General features: G+C 40.4%; 1 gene segment (V, D, J or C); it reads right to left on the reverse strand.

Moving 5' to 3' along the window:
* Positions 1 to 13,815: 13,815 nt before the first annotated feature.
* LOC310788025 (Ig mu chain C region membrane-bound form-like) lies at positions 13,816 to 18,264 on the reverse strand. The segment is given in 5 exons: positions 18,219 to 18,264; positions 16,385 to 16,684; positions 14,942 to 15,298; positions 14,506 to 14,850; positions 13,816 to 14,319 (listed from the first exon to the last, which is right to left on the reverse strand).
* Between the last annotated feature and the right edge of the window lie 5,864 nt (positions 18,265 to 24,128).

Consider the following 24,128-nt stretch of genomic DNA (forward strand, 5'->3'; position numbering starts at 1 on the left):
CTAGTTAGAAAGGAGTTGGTAACTTAAAATGTTCCGATTGGGTTTCTAGCCTAGATATTGCTGTTGCTAGCTTCTCATAACACTGCAAAGCTACTTTACAAATGGTGGAAGTCTGATGTGTGGCCCGCCTGGTCTGAAATACTTGCTTACTACAAAAACAGAAGCAGTTTTTGTGTCTTTTTTTTATTTTATATTTTTTTCCCAATTTTTTTTATCCCATTTTATCCCCCATTAGTGCTCATTTGATTTCTCAATCCTGGTTGCTACTCCATCCTCTGCCGATCTGGGGAGAGCCGAGACTGGCTCCATGCTTCCTCCGAGACATGGGCAGTCAGTCAACCGCTTCTTTTCACCTGACAGAGGAAGCTTCACCGGTAGGACATAGCACGTGGGAGGTTCACGCTATTCCAACCAGTTCCCCTCCCTCTGAACAGGCGCCCTTAACGACCAGAGGAGGAACCACACTAGCACCAGGATATTGCATGTTTTTGTGAAGGGGGTTTCTATATGAAGGAAACCCCCGGGAGGCACGGGGAGAACATGCAAACTCCACACAGAAGGGCCCTTTTGCCGACCCCACCCGGGCGGTGGGCACTCGAGGACATGCGGACGGGCACGCATTCCTTCAGCGTTCACCTCGTCCCCAGGTGGGAATCAAACCCATGACCTTCGAGCTGTGAGGCGATAGTGCTTACCACTGCACCACCGTACCTCCCTCAGTTTTGGTGTCTGGCAAAATTATTTAAAGAGCTGGAATGTCTGGAAAGTGTGTCTATCTGGTTTTTCATCTGTCTTCTGTGTGAGAGTGAATCGTTTAGTTGGTAAGAATGACTTCTGCCTGTTATCTCGTAATCTTACCAACAATACCAATTATTTGTAAATCTACCAGCCCAAAATGTAATCTCACCACGTTACTAATGACTAAGATGGCTATTCTGACTTTCTGTCATGTCATTAGGTTAGGCTTGTTCGCAAAAAAAAAAAAAAAAATTAGAAAGCAACTGGAGGCAAGATTGTGCAATCAATTCTTAAGGTCAATATAAGTCTTTTTGTGGCAAGTGACCCAGGTAAGTGTGGCAAGTGACTTCAAATTTATCTTGTTTATGCATAGGTTAACTTACTGAATAGACATGAATGTGTTAGTTATTTGGCCCCTGTTTTACTTGTGACTTTATGGCTTATTGGACAAGTCAATTAGGCCTAGTGTTGGCTCATTTGCATATTTAAAATAGATTTTTCCAAGAAACTTGTAAAACAAAAAAGTTCCTTTTCATGTATACTTTCACTGTGTGAGGTTTGATTGTGATAGGCTTCATTTTTTCCTTTACTCCTATGCGGGTATATTTTGGGTAGCCTATATTCGATTAGTGTATAGCTCATTTGCATATTCAAATTCATTTTCAAAGAAACTTGTAATACAATTTTTTTTACTTTTCATGGATACTTTCATTGTATAAAGTTTTATTTTGATAGGAGTAAAGGAAAAAAATAGCCCCATTGGGGTGTATTGTTGTCTGGCCTTACTGGCACACATCTTGGATTGATGAGAATTAAACATATTTCCTCAACTAGGATTTCTTAGGACTTTTAGTATGTTGTTCTGGACACCTCATAGAAATGATCTAAGCTGCAAAAAATTATTTTACAATTAGTCTGTCGTAAAACGCTACTTTGCCTGGACTAGTAAGCCACACTGTGGGCACCCCACAATTACAGCACTTTGGCTGCACTCCCTCTCTTAACCTGGAACAGGAATATGAATGGAATATTCTATAAACACCTCATGGAAAGACCTTAATCAAAATGTTGTCTTATTTAGAACAAGGTCAATAGTCAGATTAGTGTTTCATATCAAGCACTTTAAGAATTGACATGCAAGTTTGTGTAATCACTAGTTTCATTTTATTCAATAAAGTGAAAATTTAACAGACCAAATAGTCTGAAGAAAATAAACATAATATAAAATCCAGTACAGCAATGGAATATGCAAAGAATATACCAAATAGTCTGAAGATAATAAACAAATAATATAAAATACAGTAAATGGAATATGCAAAGAATCACATATCACACAAAGAATGGAAATGGATTAACCAAAAATAGTTATAAGGCATAACAAAAAATCCACATTCAGGTGATCTTCCCAGGGTCTTCATCATTTAGTCTGAAAGGGAAAATATATGGAAATCTGTCAGGTATCTGTCATCTGCTATCACTTTTGTTTAAGTACATGGTTAAGATAAATACAAAATGTTTAAGCATGCATAAAAATATACTAAAATGTCAATGAGGGAGAGATATATGTTATATGTACGTACGTACGTACATGTGTGTGTGTGTGTGTGTGTGTGTGTGTTAGAGAGTGAGTGTGTGTGAGAGAGAGAGTGCGTGAGTGTGTGTGTGTGCGTGTGCGTGTGCGTGTGCGTGTGCGTGTGAGTGTGTGTGTGTGTGTGTGTGTGTGAGAGAGAGGGGGGCATCATACAGGACATCAGACAAATATTGCGTTTGCTGCAAAACCACCACTTAAACATTAAAAATCCCACATTCTCACCTTAATGAGGGTCATCAAGATGCTATAGAGGAGGGAGAGGAGGAAAAGCAGGAGGAAGGTGTAGGTCATGTACCAGCTCCCCTCGCCCAAGTCTGGATTGATAGCATCATGTTTGTTCTCATCAAAGAAACAGCCTTCCTCCATCATCTCTATGAAAGGGATTGAAATGAGATTTGTGAGTCGACTCTCATCAACATTGATATGATCCCACTACACGCCAAAAAGGATGTCCACATCTTTGTAAGCCTGCTAAGAGGTAGAAAGGAACAAACTAATCCATGCAGACTCTTCCATTATGAATACTTTTTTATGCAACATTTCAGACATAGACATATCACATTGACAAATGTGTGATGCATAAAGGATAACAGTGAATGGAGCAGGTTTATAACAATGCTCATCCAACAGTGCAAAACATCTAATCATCCAACAGTGCAAAAAATCTAAATGATAGTAATCCAGGAGGCTGCCATCTTTTTGGCCCTGGTCCATTCATTTGCACAGGAGCTTTTTGACTGCCTCAGTCTGAGAACAAACAGGCATTACAGCCCAGTATACTGTTGAACAGTCTGCCCAAGGAAGTTGGTGTAACAAAGTCAGTGTCTTCTTTAAACACATCGGCCTTTATGCAATTGTTTTCCTTGTCTTTAATCTTGTTACTCTTATTGTTTGTCCTGTGGTTTGTTTCACTCCCTGTAAGCACTTTGTAAACTCTGTTTTTTGAAAACTGCAACTGTAATTCTTTTTGTAAAGTTGATTATCATTATCATCAAATATATCTGAATTGATGGACAAACTGTCACCTGGTTTGGATATATTTAGGGCCAAGGTGATGTTTGCGTGGGTCACCCTGCAGGTGTACACCGCCCCAGGTAGCCAGTCGACTGGGGGCAGACGAAGTCGGCTTTGGATGCTGAACTTCCCTGCGGGGCCTCTGTGGGGTTCACTGGTGTTGTAGTCCAACAGGCGTGGGCCGCCATCATGAAGCCAGGTGATGTTGATGGATGCAGGGCTGAAGCCGTCCACCAGGCACACGAGCTCACCAGTCCCCTGCAGCAAGGTGGCTGCAGGCTGGGAGGGGGTCACTGAGGCTGGGGGAGATAGTCACACATGTTGTTACTGTACGATTGAGTTAAGGCATGGAGAAGAAGTATTGGTGAAACATCTACTAGGCATATTGGAGATAAAAATTAAAAAAAGTCAGCAGGCTGATATATTGATAATATAAGTGATTAATTATTAAAGAGTGATAGTGGGGGAGTTATTTGAGCAAACTGATTAAAAAATAGAGCATATACCACCCATGTCTGCTACAGGTCGTCTTTCTATTAAAATGTGTAGTATATGACCAGATAATGTACTGGCAAAACTGAAGAGTTATCTATCATTTGCAGAAATTACGTTGTGATTTTACTGATTTAACAAAATACAGAAAAACAACTCAGATAATTCTGGTAGGAAACGAGCAGTTTTGTAGGACGATGGCAGATATAAGACAAGAGTACCATACCTACCCATAGATTCCTTCTTTCTTGATCTGCATATACTTTTATACAATTTTAGAAAACAATATCACTCTAACATGTGATGGACAACACTAAGATGGAGAAAATATTGATTCTCTGCTTACCAAACACATCCTCTATGGTGCGTTTGAGTGGCTTCTCAGATGACTCGTGTTCGACGACACAAGAATAGGTGGAGTCCTGCTCCATCTCAGTTTGGGACATGTTCAATCTGCTGCTCATTGAATAAGTGCTGCTGCTTGAGTATTTCCATGCAGGGCTGTTGGTGTAGTGAGATAATGGCAGCCTGGTTCCATCCTTCTCCCAGAACACTATGATGTTAGACGGGGAGAACCCAGAGACTAGGCAAACAAGCATGATGATGTTTGACCCTGACAGTTCAGACTCGTTTGGCTGTATTATCGTCACAGTTGGTGGATTTAGGTCTTGAGAGACACAAAAAGAGAGGAACAGTTAACAAGGGTTTGTATTGGCTTTTTCAATTCAATACTCACAATAGGAACAAGCATAATACATTTTACCATGGAGAGCATTATTCATTTGTGATGCAATCTTGCCTGAATTCCTATATTGAACTTGCCAGAAACAAAGCCGGAGTAAAGTTTATGATGTCATGTGTGATGCTACCTTTGCATTTGATTATATGGTCCTCGTAGCCCTGGCTGGAACATCGGTGCTTTCCCTCACAAGACACTTGTGTGTACGCATGCCACGCCTTTGCTGATAGGTTCAGGAAGCTCAGCATAGTCTCCGTCCCGTTACTGTGACTCAGTGGTGCTTCTGTGAGCACTTTCAACTGAGATTTAATCCCACCCAATTTCCAGGTGATGGAGAAATCCTCAAGATTTGGACCAACCAGAAGACAGGTGATAGTCACCAATCCATCTTTGTGCAGCTCCTGGGGAGGTGGGCCCTGAACATAAACACCAACTGTCTGAGATGATGCTGGAGTCACTGGAAAAACAGGAAATAGTGTTTGCGTTTTTCCTTTTACTGTGCCCGAGGCGAGGGATGGGGGGGTTGACAATCCAGGAATTAACATTGTGATGTACTCCACCTTAAACTAATGGACGATTAAATATGGTCTCATGTTATTAATGGATGATTCATAAATTGCATAACATATTAAATTATTTTCTTATTTTGCAGGTGGATTAAATTTATTTTTACCTGAACAGAAGCTGATGTTCTTTCTGGCTGTTTTGTGTAGAGACTTGTCAGACACTTCACAAGTAAAGACCTCCCTGGTGTTCCACTCTGTTTGAGGGACGTTCAGATGACTGGTTACTGCCACACGTCCATCTGCACCCATCCTGATGTCATTAGTTGATGCAGATCTATGCTGAGAGCCAGAAAGCCATTTAATTTGAGGGTTGACGCCCAATCCAGAGCATAAGAGTTTCTGTGATCCTGATTCTTCACCGGGAGCTAGAAGGAGCTCCATTGATGGGTCACCTAAATATCCAAGCACAAAAAAATATGGTTAAAACTAAGAGACGATAAAAAGGAAATTGACAACAACAGACCTGTCCCTGGTCATTGCTTCACCCCCTCTGGCGATCTGGGGAGAGCCCAGATGTGCAGTTGCCAGCCGCTTCTTTTCACCTGACAGCAAGGAGTTTCACCGGCAAGACATAGCACGTAGGAGGATCACGCATTCCCCCCAGTTCCCCTCCCCCCCGAACAGGTGCCCCGACCAACCAGAGAAGGCAGTAGTGCAGTGGCCATGACTCAAACTCCCTGGAATTGAACCCAGGTCTCCACGGTGCTTTTACCTCTACACTACCCAGACGCCCCCAGACTAAATATTACTGAGGGAGAGAAGAACAGTTACCAGTTAGTCACCCACCAAAAATCCTCCCAGTTGAGTTTGACTGCCAACTGTTGGAGAAGCCTTGGGTCGCTTTGCAGGTGAAAGTGGTGTCTTTATTCCAGTGACTTGAAGAGACAGAGAAGCGTCTACTGATCGAATGGAGACCTGGGGCTTCAGGGAGATCAACATACAGTTTGTCAGAGATGTCAACATTGTTGGCCTGAAATGTGACGTAGAGGTCTCTGGAGGAGAGGTGTGTGATGTCACACTCCAGCACAGCACCCTCTCCCTGCAGCAGATCTGGGAAAGTTCTCCTGATCTGCACTGATGGAGCTTCTCCTGCAGGCCCTGGATGACACATAGGAAATGATGACAGATTTTTGTTTTGTTTTCAGGCCTTCAATTGTCACACGATACCCGATTTTCATTGTGTCTACCTCTCTTACCTGTAACACTCACAGTCTCCTCAGTGGATGAGAAGCAGCGATGTTCAGCTCTACATGTCACATTGTTGATTTTCCTCCAGTCACTTGGAGGAACCGTTAGGGTGCTGATGATATAAGTTGTGTTTCTGTCCTGGTTCACTCTGTCACTGTTTGATACTTGTGTATCCATCAGCCAGGTCACCTTGGCATCATAGACAGTGCGGACCAAACATGTTGCTGTCACCGTCTCTGCCAACATTACCGTCTTGAAGCTGAGGATCTCCAGAAGAATGGAAGGAGGCGATCTTGAATGAACTGCCAGAATAAAAGGTGTTTGGCCAAAACATGTTATCCAGGAATCCAGGAATTAACATTGTGATGTACTCCACCTTAAACTAATGGACAATTAAATATGGTCTCATGTTATTAATGGATGATTCATAAATTGCATAAAATATTAAATTATTTTCTTATTTTGCAGGTGGATTAAATTAAATTTTACCTGAACAGAAGCTGATGTTCTTTCTGTCTGTTTTGTGTAGAGACTTGTCAGACACTTCACAAGTAAAGAGCTCCCCAGTGTTCCACTCTGTTTGAGAGACGTTCAGATGACTGGTTACTGCCACACGTCCATCTGCACCCATCCTGATGTCATTAGTTGATGCAGATCTATGCTGAGAGCCAGAAAGCCATTTAATTTGAGGGTTGACGCCCAATCCAGAGCATAAGAGTTTCTGTGATCCTGAATCTTCACCGGGCGCTAGAAGGAGCTCCATTGATGGGTCACCTAAATATTCAAGCACAAAAAAATATGGTTAAAACTAAGAGACGATAAAAAGGAAATTGACAACAACAGACCTGTCCCTGGTCATTGCTTCACCCCCTCTGGCGATCTGGGGAGAGCCCAGATGTGCAGTTGCCAGCCGCTTCTTTTCACCTGACAGCAAGGAGTTTCACCGGCAAGACATAGCACGTAGGAGGATCACGCATTCCCCCCAGTTCCCCTCCCCCCCGAACAGGTGCCCCGACCAACCAGAGAAGGCAGTAGTGCAGTGGCCATGACTCAAACTCCCTGGAATTGAACCCAGGTCTCCACGGTGCTTTTACCTCTACACTACCCAGACGCCCCCAGACTAAATATTACTGAGGGAGAGAAGAACAGTTACCAGTTAGTCACCCACCAAAAATCCTCCCAGTTGAGTTTGACTGCCAACTGTTGGAGAAGCCTTGGGTCGCTTTGCAGGTGAAAGTGGTGTCTTTATTCCAGTGACTTGAAGAGACAGAGAAGCGTCTACTGATCGAATGGAGACCTGGGGCTTCAGGGAGATCAACATACAGTTTGTTAGAGATGTCAACATTGTTGGCCTGAAATGTGACATAGAGGTCTCTGGAGGAGAGGTGTGTGATGTCACACTCCAGCACAGCACCCTCTCCCTGCAGCAGATCTGGGAAAGTTCTCCTGATCTGCACTGATGGAGCTTCTCCTGCAGGCCCTGGATGACACATAGGAAATGATGACAGATTTTTGTTTTGTTTTCAGGCCTTCAATTGTCACACGACACCCGATTTTCATCGTGTCTATCTCTCTTACCTGTAACACTCACAGTCTCCTCAGTGGATGAGAAGCAGCGATGTTCAGCTCTACATGTCACATTGTTGATTTTCCTCCAGTCACTTGGAGGAACCGTTAGGGTGCTGATGATATAAGTTGTGTTTCTGTCCTGGTTCACTCTGTCACTGTTTGATACTTGTGTATCCATCAGCCAGGTCACCTTGGCATCATAGACAGTGCGGACCAAACATGTTGCTGTCACCGTCTCTGCCAACATTACCGTCTTGAAGCTGGGGATCTCCAGAAGAATGGAAGGAGGCGATCTTGAATGAACTGCCAGAATAAAAGGTGTTTGGCCAAAACATGTTATCCAGGAATCCAGGAATTAACATTGTGATGTACTCCACCTTAAACTAATGGACAATTAAATATGGTCTCATGTTATTAATGGATGATTCATAAATTGCATAACATATTAAATTATGTTCTTATTTTGCAGGTGGATTAAATTAAATTTTACCTGAACAGAGGCTGATGTTCTTTCTGTCTGTTTTGTGTAGAGACTTGTCAGACACTTCACAAGTAAAGACCTCCCCGGTGTTCCACTCTGTTTGAGAGACGTTCAGATGACTGGTTACTGCCACACGTCCATCTGCACCCATCCTGAGGTCATTAGTTGATGCAGATCTATGCTGAGAGCCAGAAAGCCATTTAATTTGAGGGTTGACGCCCAATCCAGAGCATAAGAGTTTCTGTGATCCTGATTCTTCACCGGGAGCTAGAAGGAGCTCCATTGATGGGTCACCTAAATATTCAAGCACAAAAAAATATGGTTAAAACTAAGAGACGATAAAAAGGAAATTGACAACAACAGACCTGTCCCTGGTCATTGCTTCACCCCCTCTGGCGATCTGGGGAGAGCCCAGATGTGCAGTTGCCAGCCGCTTCTTTTCACCTGACAGCAAGGAGTTTCACCGGCAGGACATAGCACGTAGGAGGATCACTCATTCCCCCCAGTTCCCCTCCCCCCCGAACAGGTGCCCCGACCAACCAGAGGAGGCAGTAGTGCAGTGGCCATGACTCATACCTCAGCAGCTTCCCACCTGCAGACACGGACAAACTCCCTGGAATTGAACCCAGGTCTCCACGGTGCTTTTACCTCTACACTACCCAGACGCCCCCAGACTAAATATTACTGAGGGAGAGAAGAACAGTTACCAGTTAGTCACCCACCAAAAATCCTCCCAGTTGAGTTTGACTGCCAACTGTTGGAGAAGCCTTGGGTCACTTTGCAGGTGAAAGTGGTGTCTTTATTCCAGTGACTTGAAGGGACAGAGAAGCGTCTACTGATTGAATGGAGACCTGGGGCTTCAGGGAGATCAACATACAGTTTGTCAGAGATGTCAACATTGTTGGCCTGAAATGTGATGTAGAGGTCTCTGGAGGAGAGGTGTGTGATGTCACACTCCAGCACAGCACCCTCTCCCTGCAGCAGATCTGGGAAAGTTCTCCTGATCTGCACTGATGGAGCTTCTCCTGCAGGCCCTGGATGACACATAGGAAATAATGACAGATTTTTGTTTTGTTTTCAGGCCTTCAATTGTCACACGACACCCGATTTTCATCGTGTCTATCTCTCTTACCTGTAACACTCACAGTCTCCTCAGTGGATGAGAAGCAGCGATGTTCAGCTCTACATGTCACATTGTTGATTTTCCTCCAGTCACTTGGAGGAACCGTTAGGGTGCTGATGATATAAGTTGTGTTTCTGTCCTGGTTCACTCTGTCACTGTTTGATACTTGTATCCATGTATACTGTGTATCCATTAGCCAGGTCACCTTGGCATCATAGACAGTGCGGACCAAACATGTTGCTGTCACCGTCTCTGCCAACATTACCGTCTTGAAGCTGGGGATCTCCAGAAGAATGGAAGGAGGCGATCTTGAATGAACTGCCAGAATAAAAGGTGTTTGGCCAAAACATGTTAATCTAACAAACAAATAACAAGTAACACATGTTGGACAAACTGTCAATGTACTAGTATTTAGCTGCTGACTTCCTTTCCTTTTCACTGTGAAGATTTTGTTATTATAGCCTACAGAGCAACTTAATAGATCAGAAACCACAGGGATACATCACTTATCATTTAGCTTTTCATTTTGCCTTTAGACAAAGAACAAATAACATTTGGAACATGCATATGTATGTGTGTGATGCAGCAACTTCATGTGTGTGCTGTTAGCCTGTTAGACAACGGAAGCCACACTTACATGCACAAATACTGATAGATCTAGTGAATTCCACTTTGTTGTGGCTGGCCTTGCATGTAACATTCGAACCCTTTGGCCACTTATCCATATCCAGCCCCAGCTGACTGCTCAGACTGAAGGTTCTCTCCACTCCCTCCACACTTTGCAGCTTCTTCTGGATTGGCACGGTGTCGAGAGCCTGGCTGTCCATCTGCCACTCCACACTCAGCTGGTCTGGAAAGAAGCCACTTAGGGTGCAGACGAGTCCGACTGGTGAGGCCCCGAACTCGCCTTCCCAGACAGGGGAGAGCGTGATGTTTGGAGGTACGACCCGCTGCACTGAGACAGAGCACAGTTTATTTATTTTTTTACAGTCACTTTAATCTAAAAGTTTGATGGCTTGTGTACATTTTCAATATCCTATTGATCTCTAAGCAAGTTATACATACCTTTAGATGTTGGTCAACTAATCATCATTCTCAATCCTAAGTGTAATATCCTTATAGGCTAGATGGCAGAATTGTACTTTTACACTGGCTGGTGCTTAAAGTCAGGTGGAGATGGAGCTGGAGGTCTGTTGCACAGATGTTGCAGCAGGACAGAGCAGAGCGATCAGGGCAGGCAGCAAGCGGAAGCATTGAGTAACACCCAGGTCCCCAAAAAGCACCCGAAATACAGAAGTGAAACATGGCAGTGAGCAACGGTGCATCACAGACACCAGGTGTGGAGTCATGCCAGGAAGGGAAATATACCAACAGTTTAAATATCTCACAACCATTTACATAATTTCAGCTATGTCCCTGATTTTGTTACATGAGTTCTCATGATTGCTCAAGGTTTTAGTTCTCTGCTCTATAGGTCAACACTACATTGTAATATCTTTGTATTTTCACTTGAACATGGTCTGTTGATTCCAGGTGCTGCGGAGCTGATGAACAAGCAGATAACACAAAGTAAAATATCCAAACAAAAGCAAAACATTTAAGAAAACTTGGTGATACAAATAAAAATTAAACATTATGTATGAGTGAGTATTTATCGATAATTGAAAAGTAAAACTATAAATAAATAAATAAATAACTTTGGAAGAGAGAAAAAAGTTTGTGGATCAAACACAATTGTTTAAATGGTTATTTTCAGTTATACAATTTATTTTCAACAAGGACATAACTAATATAATTAAAATCAGGAAAAACAATACAATAGAATAGTTCGTGAATAGTGAATAGTTACAGGACACTATGAATATAGAGATTACTATGTGAGAATATGAGAATGTTTTTAAACAGGCAGTTCACCACTTTTTTCATTTGACCTGAAAAGAAGAAGAAGAAGAAAACAATCAAATGACTGTGACTTGTCACTATACTTATGATTGTTGATTATAATGCAGTCATATATGCATCAGCACATTGGAATTGCATCACAGCTGTATTAGAAAATGTCATAATACACACACACACACACACACACACACACACACACACACACACACACACACACACACACACACACACACACACACACACACACACACACACAGCCTTCTGTATCATCATAATAAGCCCATCAAAACATAAAATGTCATAATTGAATGCCTTATTATTCTGGCAGGACCAGGTTATGAGTTATAGCCTACATGTATCTGTAGTATATACACTCCCGTTTCACTATGGCCTTTCTCCATTCAAGTTGTGTGAGCCATAAGACATCCTCTGATGCACTTATGATGGAATTATAACTTTCTCATGATGAGCACAGATGGACTTCTATGTTTTATACCAACAATTCAAGTAAAGCATTACTGATATTACTTATATTGCCATTTAATGATCTTATCACCATTATCTCACATGGTACAAGATCTTTGTGCCTATTCATCACTGATGTTTGAATGATAATTAAACAAAGATCACCTTATTATTATTATTGTTATTGTTAGTGTTATTATTATTGTTATTATTGTTATTATTATTATTATTATTATTATTATTATTATTATTATTATTATTATTATTATTATTTATTTTGTTTGTTTTGGTTTTATTATAATTTATCCTAATTTATTTCTGTATTGCTGTTTGTCTTGGCTGTTTTTGTCCTTTGTTCTGTGGTGTATGTTTTTGTTTTATCGTGCATTATCTTTCTTTCTTTAAATATGTCGTTATTGAATGTACTGTATGTAGCATTATGTCTTGATAGACATTACGGATTATTGTTTCATTATTGTTTCATGCTGCTATATCTTCAATAAAAAAAATTGATCACAAAAAAAAATATTATTATTATTATTATCCATTCTAATTCGTTTGGACAGAGTTAAATTAAAATGAAACACATTAAACCTATGCTTCAAGGAACCCTAACTTTTAATAACCATTATTACCTTGATAGCAGTGGTTCCAATGCTGTACAGCAGAGTGATGAGGAAGAGGATGATGAAGGTCAGGGCTGTGTTCTCCATGCCGTCTGTCTCGATGGCATGACCCCATTGGTTGTCAGTCAGAAATGGAAGCTCACACTCACAAACGGCATAACTCACGTAAACTGCAGCTGTAAAAACAATTAAATTGTTAAACACACCATGTTTTGGTGTGTTTGTGTGTGTGTGTGGGTGTGTGTGTGTGTGTGTGTGAGAGAGAGAGAGAGAGAGAGAGAGAGACAGAGTGTGAGTATCTGCGTGTGTGCGTGTGTGTGTGTGTGTGTGTGTGTGTGTGTGTGCGTGTGTGTGTGTGTGTGTGTGTGTGTGTGTGTGTGTAAAAGACACAACACCCTTTATAATTATCAATGACGATTCTATATGAAATATACAATCAACATTTTATAGTAAGTGGCTTTACCTCTTTAGCTTTTCATTGGCACAGTTCTCATCTATTGGGCATAGTATTTGATATTACTTATATTATTATTATTAATGAAACCCTTTTGATATTAAGCTTGTCTTTTGTAAAATGGTGGCAACAGCCATTGCAATGACCAGGAATTGCTTTTGAAAGACTCCATGTTGTGCTGTGGCATGCATGTGGCTTGGCTTGTGAATTGTTATAGTAAATCCTTAATGTCATGATTGATTATCTCAACAGCTGAGTTATTGAGACCTTAAAGGGACACTCCACTGAAAAACAATGCAGATTTATTTTGCACATAATCTCACACATATGAATGACATCACTGGTCCACAACTTAACTCAACGCAACGCTCATTAACTGTCAAACCAAATGAATGCTTGCAAAACTGTTTACAGTTTTTGGATATGTGTGAGATTATGTGAAAAATAAATCAGCATTGTTTTTCAGTGGAGTGTCCCTTTAACATACTCTTGTGGTAAGACCAAGACCCAGTAGATTGAACACAAGCACACAAAGACAAGGCACAGGAAGAATGCTAATGCACCAATTATACAAATAATATTTTTTGTGGCATTTTGTATTCTTACAGTCAGTGATTGTGTGATGTGTTTTGAAGACTGTAGTAAAAAATAAATGCTCTATTGTTATCACTACATTTTCAATCATAAATATACTGATATCTACAACCTTGTGTTACCATAGTATGGACTGCCCAAATTTTGTTTTATGGTACTGTGACAGTTAACCTTTTTTAAATTTGTATTTCAATTAAACATGTGGCACTCAATGTGTGTTAAATAGGGCTATGAACTGCAAGATACGTACATAAATCAACAGAGATATGATGAAGTGCATTTTTTTTATTTGGATTTTGAATCTGCATTTAAAAGACAGACAGCATGTCATATCACAAGCGACAAACATAACAAACAGGGCTTAAGACAAGGCGACACAACACAACATCTACTAGGCCTTGCAACTTGGGATGTTCATGTTGAGGTTGACAATGTTGGGTTGGTCACTCCTCTCCACCACGGACCTGACAATGACTCGAGTTGTGTCCATCATAGACTCGTGGTAAACTACACAGCTATACACAGCTTCGTTGGTTTTCCACTGGTTATAGGTGAAGGTTAGCTGGCCATAAATGGAGTAGAATCCATTATTTTCTATAAGGTTTGTGGTACTGGATGCATACATCTTGGGATCTACTGCCATATCATTAACGAGCCAAGACACCACAACCTCATTCGGGTAGAAGTCTTTCACATAGCAAGTCAGGGTCACCGTATCGTTCTTAGTTTGTTCTACTGGCGGCAGCAGAAAGACTGACGGACGCTTAGGCTCTCCTCCTGCAAGCATGAGAGAACAATTAGCCCCTCTTGCCACAGATATACACCTTTTACCGTGCTTTTTGTTCTACAAAATACATTTGTTAAGACATCTCATAAACTCAAATGATCACATGAATGGAAATTTGACAAATATGTCATATGCACTCAAACAGACTTTAAATGCACACAATTATTTTTGCTTACCACGCTTCCTTTCAAAGAGCTTCTTCTTGTATTCACCCAGCAAGTCATCATGGTCTACAACACAATAGTATTGAATCCCCTTCCTCCACTCCTCGTACGTGACATCAACGACAACACTGGAGCGTCTCTGATCTGGAGAGGTTTTAGTCTTGTTGTCGTTGAGAAGTAGATCTTCTCCCTGTTGGTTCTGCCACTTAACAGACACGATGGATCCAGTTTTAGCAACAACCTGACAAACAAGTCCTGCTTTTTTGTTGAGGAACATCTCCTCTAGTGAGAGGGGTAAGATCTCTATCTTCTCTATTGGGTCCCCTATGATGTTGGCTGGTGATGGGGGTCTGACGCCTGTTGACAGAGGAATTCATGAGCATTCACTAAACAATAGCCATTGGAATTGGAATTGGATTTACAATTACACAATATATATACTACTCACATCCAACTCCACATCCAGATTCGTAGATCACAGTTTGGGTCACATTGTTGTCACCTTGCTTAAACACACATGTAAATATAGAAGTGTCCCCATCAATCAAAGCACTCTCATCTACCTTGAGATAGCTTGCTGCACTGAACACAGTTCCGTTCTCAGTCTTTCCACTTTCGACAGAAGGTGTGTTGATGATCTTAGTAGATGTTTCATTGTTGATTTCCTCTCCATTTCGCAGCCATTTGATCTCATGGTTTTTTGGTGAAAAATCAATGGCAAAACAGGAAGCCATCTTTTCACTCTCCACCTCCTCATTAGAGGAGACGAACACGTTAAGAGTTGGCGGCTGAGGATGAGGCACAACTGAAAAACAAACATATACACAAATGTATGCAGAAGCAGGCGATGATATGCAGAAGCAGAGATGGACAATGAGCTAGGATGAAGATAAAAACTACATTCATGTGATGTTTTATGCAGCTATATGCAACTTTAGCATACATGTGCACATGTTTGGAGTGCGTTGTACACTCCTCAGATTAGCGCTTGGTTTGATACTCAAATGTTCTGGAAGTGCAAAAGTAGAGCTTTGATGCTTCTGCATATACATTGACTGTACAGGCAAGTTTAACAGACAGATTTAAACCAGCCTTTGACTCAACATTTGAACAGTGAATGTTCATTGGAATAGAGTTAAAGTGCAGGCAGACATGTACAGGAAACAGCATTGGTTAAGAAAGTATATGAAAGGAAGCAGAACATATTGCCATAATCTGTATAAGCCGAGTGCAGAGGACAGAGATGAGGAGGAAATTAAATTGACTGAGCCAACAACTCAGTTTGCAAGCTTCAGCCTCTCCATTCTGACTAAATCCACCTGACTGTACACCTGCTCACTCAGCACATTATGATTTTTAACAGTATTCATGCATATGTGATATGAAAAAGGGATATGTGATTTTGTCATAATTTATATCATGACTGTATATTAGAATTATCATGCTGTCCCTTGTGTCTATTTTTCGGCAATTTTAGTCTTACAATGACGTCGTCAGGAAAAGTTTTCGTTACATGCATGTATAACTAAACTAAGACACATCACATTCAATTACATTTGTCCCTTCATCTATCATTTGTAAGACAATTTCTGGGAACAAAGTAAAGTAAACAAGGTGATTACTTTGTGATTAATTATAATAATCTATTATATTAATAATTAATAATAATAATGATAATATTATAATAATACTTAAGAAGTAAGGTCATCAAACTATCTTACACAGACTTGCAAACCTTATGCTTACATTATGATTATTATGAGATTTTCTTTTATAATACAGTATAATAATTGTATATTATTATATCATAGCCTACTTGAAATCGCAAATAATTTACATATTAATTAATTTGTTAATTCATTAAATAAATACAATTTTACATTAATCTTACCTGGTTCCTTAAAGCTGGCATGTCCGTTTCCTGCTGCATGTGTCACATTACAACTAAAACCTGCCTTTTGTTCCCAGTCCGTTCTCCTGACGCGGATCTGACTGACTCCTGTGTACAAGTTGTTTCTCTCAACTGCAGGGTACTGAACAAAGTTGGTCAGGGCAGCTCCACTGCCATCGGCCCAAGAGAAGGTGACTGAGGCAGGAGTGAAGCCGGTGGCGAGGCAGCCGAGAGTCAGCATGTCTCCAGTCCCAGAACCACATTGTACCAGAGGAAACACTGTGGGCCCAGTTGATGTGGCTGAGAGAGGGAAACAAAAAACAAAAAAACAAAAAAGCAACATCAAGATATTGAAATAAAAATTAAAAATATTAATTCCACATAAAAATGAGTCAAGGAGATAAAGAGAAGGTCATTGCAGCTTCACGTCACCCTCTCTCATTTAGGTTGTCAGGAAACTAAGAAACATTAACCTCACTCGCTTATATTATTTGGCATTTCTTTTTGTTATCACTCATACTGTATATATTGTAGGTGGATTCAATTCAGAGATTCAACAGTATTCTTAAAATAACCATCAACAATATTTGAAATTGGTGGAAGGCTTGTAAACACCCATTAGCCTTGCTAATACTGTAACTATATGACGAGTAACAGTACAAACATTATTATGAAAGCCTATTACTTTTGTTTCAATTCACTATATATATTATTAAGCTGAGCCTATTCTTACCTGATGAAACAGTTACTGTTGTTCCCTTGCCCCAGTAGTCAAAAGCACCATAGCACAGTGCTAAATCTACTTACTTGTTAGTATAAAAACACTACTCATGTATACAGTATGCACGGTACACCATCTTTGCATTTAATTAACAGTTATAATATAATATCCACTTGAACAAAATAGCCAGGGATTACCTTATTAATATTGTGTCCTACTGACATTATGACTTTTTGCTTTTCACACATTAAACTTCACACTTTACATTTGAATAATGGATATTTTATCTCACACTTGACAAATTGAGAATTCTATTATGTTATAAAAACACAACATACAGTCTGAACCATGTAGATTTTAAATGGTACAAATGGTTGAAACTCTTACCTGATGACACAGTTACCATAGTGCCTTTTCCCCAGTAGTCAAAAGCCCAGTTGGCACAGTTATGAGAATCAATTAACACTGCTCACAAAAACTATCACCCCAATTATCTCACATCATACAGTTTAATCGGGCAAGTCTAAAGCTAAAATCAAACTAACATGATGTCCGCTGATAGACCTAGTCTGACTGAATGAAGTCAACTCTCCTTCTCACTTTGGACAGACTATTTTGATAGATTATAAATTACTGTTAGTTGATTTATCACAACCCAACAGTGACTACCATAAAGTGATGCGATAAGAATTAGAAATGACAATCTTACATACCTGAGGAGACGGTGACCATTGTGCCTTTCCCCCAGTAGTCAAAAGCATAGTCACAGTATAACAAATTAATATCTACTGCATACAAAAACCTATACGCACAGACCTACATTTTTGGTGGTGAGGATTCATGGCATTCTACCATCTTCCAAATACATCTTCTTTGGCAGTTTGATTAGTTTGTAAGATTAAATAACATATGATTTTACCTCCAAACTTTAAACGTGATTCTAACAGATACATTTGTTATGTTGGGTCTTGTCCCCTGTTAAGATCCTATTTCAAGATGTTCCACATCTCAATGAAGTACTTGATTTCACAATTGAATCTTCTACAGTACAAACACATATTATTGATGTTTTTAAATTGAAATCCATAGATTTGGGCAGGAAACTTGACTTACCTGATGAAACTGTAACCATTGTGCCTTTCCCCCAGTAGTCGAAAGCATTGTAACACAGTGTGATATTCTGACATATGCAACATACAAAAACGACCACCAGTTGATTGGCACCACTTAGGTCCAAATACTCTACCATTAAACAATGCAATTATAACAGTTTGAATAAACAAAATAAAGCTCCTTTTACAGTAAATTAAAGCTCCTTTTACAGTACCTGTTGTAACAGTCACCGTTGTCCCTTTGCCCCAGTAATCAAAGTAGCCGTAGCCACAGTGATTGGTTTGGATAGTACTTCAGCGCAAAAATGTTTTTTACATTTGAATCATGTACCGTAATTATTTCAAAGCTATAAGCTATGTTTCTAACATTTACCCTGATCTCCATTTCCCTTTACAGTTGTTTGCTGTAGATTGCAACCCAGTTGAAGGAAAATGTGCAATATGTGAACATTAAATCATTGGAATAATCTTGAGTTTCTTGTCAAATTCGTTTGATCATTACTTACCAGAAGTTACAGTAACTGTTGTCCCTTTCCCCCAGTAGTCAAAGTAGTCGTCACAGTGATGTATTGTGATCTGCCTCTAATACAAATACCATCATTAGTTTAAACAGAGAAAGGCATCTAAGTTCACTGACAAAGTATTTCCTAACATTCTGTTTATTACCCATGTCCCTTGAGATATCAATTTCCTGTAAACTGGGTTCCATAAAATTATGCTTGTTTTCTTCCTCTTTTTTCCAGACAGGGTTTCATGCAGCTCCATTGCCTGGTAGAGCTCACACAACAAAAACCTCTGCATGAAAGATTGCAAACAATGTCAAATATGCTGCAAATAATGGCAGCATATAAATAAATATATAAATAAATAAATAAAACTGTGATCTTATCTTATGCCATAACAAACTGGAAATGATATCTCAGAGAGCAGTGCTTTGTATACACGGTATCTTGACAGCTGACGAAGAAATTATGTAAAATACTATAAGTTAAATAGGCAGTTCCATGTTTCTCATTTTCTGTATAAAAATGCATATTTGCCTCCTTTGAAGACGGCACTATTAGTACAATACTCAGACAAAGCCTAAAAGATTATCCCAATTATCCCAATTAAATGATAAGTTGGTCTTTATGATGTATTTCTACAAACCATACTGACCAGTAAAAGTGTGAAAGAAATTGAGGAAAAACACAAGCATCATGAGGCAAATTCTTGTCAGTCAGTCAGTCAGTCAGTCAGTCAGTCAGTCAGCCAGTCAGTCAGTCAGTCAGTCAGTCAGTCAGGTAATGCTTAGTGAGATGTACTTTATCAGATGGCCTCCAGCGGGCATCTTTGACTGTGAGATGTAGGCCCTAGTGTTTCCCATACAGAGCCACAAAATCAAAAGTTGGTCAGTGTATAGAAATTGATCGAAATCAATCTCTATTGTGCCTGATGTCTATCACATGTCTTTCAGGTGGAGATGTACAAACAGAAGACCAGCAGCACTGACCTCAATCCACAGTCTCCAGGTCTGAAAGTGAAACTTTAACATTCCATAGTAATGGGAATTTGTATCTTGTCTTCTGCCCTACAAACGAGGTGATGTCATCTTGTGGCATTAGGTAATTGAACCATGTCGGGTCACAGTCAGGCCCGTATCTAGACTGCCACACTAGGGTGGGCTGGTAGGGGGCAACTTTGGCGGTAGGTTGCCAGAGGTTGTGGGTTCGGGGATGGGGATTAAATTGCATTATATTCAGTGGCGCTGGAAGTACTTTTAGGTAGGAATGGACTCTCGGTGCTGCCTGCAAGGGCAGCGCCGAAGAAAATTTGACGTTTTTTGGACTTTCATCCAAGAATATTTAATTTTAAATTAACATTAGGATTATACTGTTGTGATGTCATGATTCAGTATCTTCTCCTTTTCTCACTCACTTTCATGTAACCACCTGCTCTCCCTGTAGTCGTTTTACACTACAACAGACAGCAACACAGGCATAAACACTGAACCAAATTGTTCCAGTAGGAGTCACCATTCTGTTTTGGGTCACCAAACTGTAAGTAGGAACTTTCACTCAGATGACAGGCCAATGTTTACATTATTATTGTCAAAACTATTAGCAAACTGTACAAACTAACTATTTACAAAACTATTGCTATATTTCCAAGACGTTTAGTCTTATTCAAACTCAAACTGAAAAGTGACAAAGAAAACTACTTTGAAAGCAGATTGACTTACCCTAAAAATAAATAAAAATACTTCATCCAGTTTAAAATAATCAACTCCATAATATTTCTTTTCATTGGATGAGCTTATTTCTCAAATCAAATTAAAGCTATAACTACTGTTAGGTGCCCTAAACTAACTAACCCAGTGGTCTCCAACTTTCGGGTCGCACCCTAAGTGCGGTCGCCTGGAATTCAAAAAGGGAGATTTTTTTTTTTTTTTTTTTTTTTTTGGGTGGGCAAGATTAATTTTTGGGTGGGCATAGCCCACCCCTGCCCCCCCCTAGAATCGGCCCTGGTCACAGTGCTTCAGTGCAAATTTGGAAACACGCGTCGTTGGTTTGTACAGGATCTGTAGTGTACGTTCAGAATCCTATGGCGCCGAACACTATCTATGAGCCTTCTATTTACTGTAAATACTAGAAATATTGCGCGCTCCTTAGCTTTGCGTACTTCGCGCGTTCATTTCTCGGGTGGATGGTGTGATCAAACTCATGCAACATACACTTGTGTGCCTCACACACCTCATGAGGATGCCCATTCCAATTTATTGTCTTATTTGCATTGCATTGCAGCCTGCGTCAAGCCTCGCATTTAGTGTGATTGGATAAACGTTTGCACATTTAGGGAACGTTTTGGGCTCTGCTTAGCCCTATTGGCTGAGAGTCGGCCCGATACGAGCTGTCATGGCGTGCAGGAGCTAGCTCATTGAGAGAGACACACTGACAGACACGGCTTGTGTCAGTCAGAGACAATGATGGGGAGCGGAGGCACGGCAAAAAAGATGTTCGCCATGTGGACTTGTTGGATAAAGACTGATCCCCTTTCCCCCCCTTTACTGACTGCAGTAGACCTGTTTTGTTCACCTGCGGGTCCCTCTTTTCACGTTGCAGGATTACAGCTCAACAACGAGGCTTGGACATACAGGGCCCTATTCTCCCACAGGCCTTCGGCGCTAAAACGGGCCTTAAACGCAAAAAAACGTGCCTTGCGCCTGTTTTGGGACGATATCAATATGGCTTTACGCTGCCAAATGCGCTTTAGGCCGAATGGGCGTGGCGCAGTCCCAGAATGGGCCAAAGTGGGCGTGTCGGCCTTAAATCTCGGCGTACTGATATCTTGGCACCTGCCTTAAATTTAGCGCTTTGCGCCTTTGAAAACCAGGCCTATTCACTGCGCCAGTGCACTTGTGCCTCTCCCCTGTAACCCTTCTCTGTCTCTCTCTGAAACCAGGCCTATTCAGTGCGCCAGTGCTCTTCTGCCTCTGAGTCACCCTTCTCTCTCTCTCTCTGACTCCCTCGCTCAAACAGACACAACACATAGCAGCACCCAGCTTCCCATAGGAAATAGCAGTTGTAAGTTTACTGCCTGTGAATGTCCACTCCCAGCATGCAATTGGGTCCTCCATTTCGCTACTAAATAGAGCCGAAATAGATATAAAAGGTAGATCTAAAATAATGTGTAATGGTAAGACAACCTGCAGTTGTCGAACATTTCAATATTGGACCAAATAAAACATGAAATGTAACACCACCCTATGTGAAACATATATACCCTGTGTGGATTTAACGTGATTTAGGTAAGTGACAGCGGAACGCGCTTCGGAAGCTTCTACTGTCATCTGCTATACTGTGATGTGCGCTCCAATAACTTCGCCCTACTCCACATTTAGTTTTACAATAAAAACACATTTATGCAATGACTTTACATAATGTAGGGTATATTTATGTGCATCATTCTACCTGCAGCAGGGGAGAGAAAACGATATCTTTCTGGACAAACTTTCACCAATCTAATAGGCTATATTTTTCTAGCTGATGCGTTTAGTACATTATTTTCACTTTGATCTTGCTATAGTGTAGCGTATTTACATGCTTGTGTTACACCCTGAAAAGGGGGAAACTCAATGAGATACACGGAGACAGAGCTGTTTCTTTGATGGTAGCTTCATTGAGAATATAAGTATTTACATAGGTACAATTATTCTTTTCAACGTGATATAATCCAGCATTTCCTCAGATTGCAAGGTCAACTTTAATCTAATAATCTTTAATCTAATAATCTAATTTCTTCTTTCTTTCACAGGTAACCAGGTAAGTGCATTCTTAATAACAGGTAAGTACAAATATTTCACTCTTTTTCTTTAACAGTTCAAATCAAATGTCACAGGTAAGTATCCAGGAAAATCGATAAACAAACTTCAATGACCAAACTAATCTTCTATGTATTGAAAAATAAACAATATAACATTACCATGTGTCTTGTCTCTTTACTATAAACTTGTTCCTTTTTACAGATTGTTACTCCAAGAATGAATACAAATGCTTTAGCAACACTGATTAATCACACACAAACATTATGTAGTCTTGCCAGATATAATCCAGCTACTGCTAAGATTAGCAACTTTACACTCTGTATCATGTGTTTCACTAAGCTAACCCTAATCAAACGCGAACGCACGCAATGCAGATTGCACCAATAATGGTCACGTCACGCTCCATGCTGGCACTGAAAGAATGCACTTTAGCTATTAGCTATTAGCTAGCTGCTACACAGAAAAGCAAATAACAAATAGAAACGAAATACTGCTACCAAAACAATCAACATTCGGTCCGGACATTCACAAACTACAAATGAACAATTTAGCAGACATATTCCACAGTTTCAGAGTGTAAATACTCTAATTTACCTGAAAAGGGGGAAACTCAATGAGATACACGGAGACAGAGCTGTTTCTTTGATGGTAGCTTCATTGAGAATGCGCAAGATGGCTGAAGCTCCCCCTTGTGGACTTTTGCAGACATGACTAATCGATCGCAGGCATCAAGACTCTACAGGTAGATCACAGATTAAAGTAGACAGGTGGGTAATGGCTAGAGCTCCCTCTTGCGGACTCTGCAGGTAATTACTATACTTTTCCAAAGTTGTTTTACCTTGTTTTCAATTGATCTCACATGAATTACATGTTAACTGTCTTAACTTATTCTTCAGGAATGAAACATTTTAACCTATTTCAGGACTTTTCACATCGACAGGCATGACCTATTTATGAATGAATTCCTTTTTTAGCATCTATGACTGTTTGTGTATTATTGACTATTGATTATCAAGGATGAGCTTCCCAATAAAATCAATCTATCACACGCTCCCCGGCAAAATTAGATGTCGTCCCGACATCACAACACTTATGTATCCCAGGTTCTCAACCTGGTATATTCTAGTTGTGTTATAGCAATGTAATAACTGCTTTTGGCATACCGATAAGTACCGATGTATTGCCCATATAACTATTGAATCTAATGATCTTTTCTCTTCAGTCAAACAGTGTCTCTGTGTACTGAACAGTTCAAACCTGTTTTACGATTAGTATCCCTGCATAAATAAGGGTTGGTAAATTTGGAATGGATTTGCCCACATTGTTACTGGCTGAACGTCTCTATAGAATCTGGGCTGATACTGGTAAGGCATTTCACCTGCTGCACTATAGCATGCTGGAGTCCCAAGTTGGTCGTAGGTGAAGATTTTGGGGGGTCGTCTTTCTCTCCTTGGTATGTCATGTCTTTGTTCATTTTCTTGTTCTCTGTCCTCTTCACCTGCATCTGGAAGTGGAGATGACGGAGTCTCCTCTTGTACTTCCCTCTGATTATCCTCCTGCAGCACATTGTCCTGTTGTGTGTCAGACTCAACACCTTCACTCTGATCA

This window comes from Poromitra crassiceps, assembly GCF_964638095.1.
Source record: "Poromitra crassiceps genome assembly, chromosome: 13".
NCBI classification, from domain to species: domain Eukaryota; kingdom Metazoa; phylum Chordata; class Actinopteri; order Beryciformes; family Melamphaidae; genus Poromitra; species Poromitra crassiceps.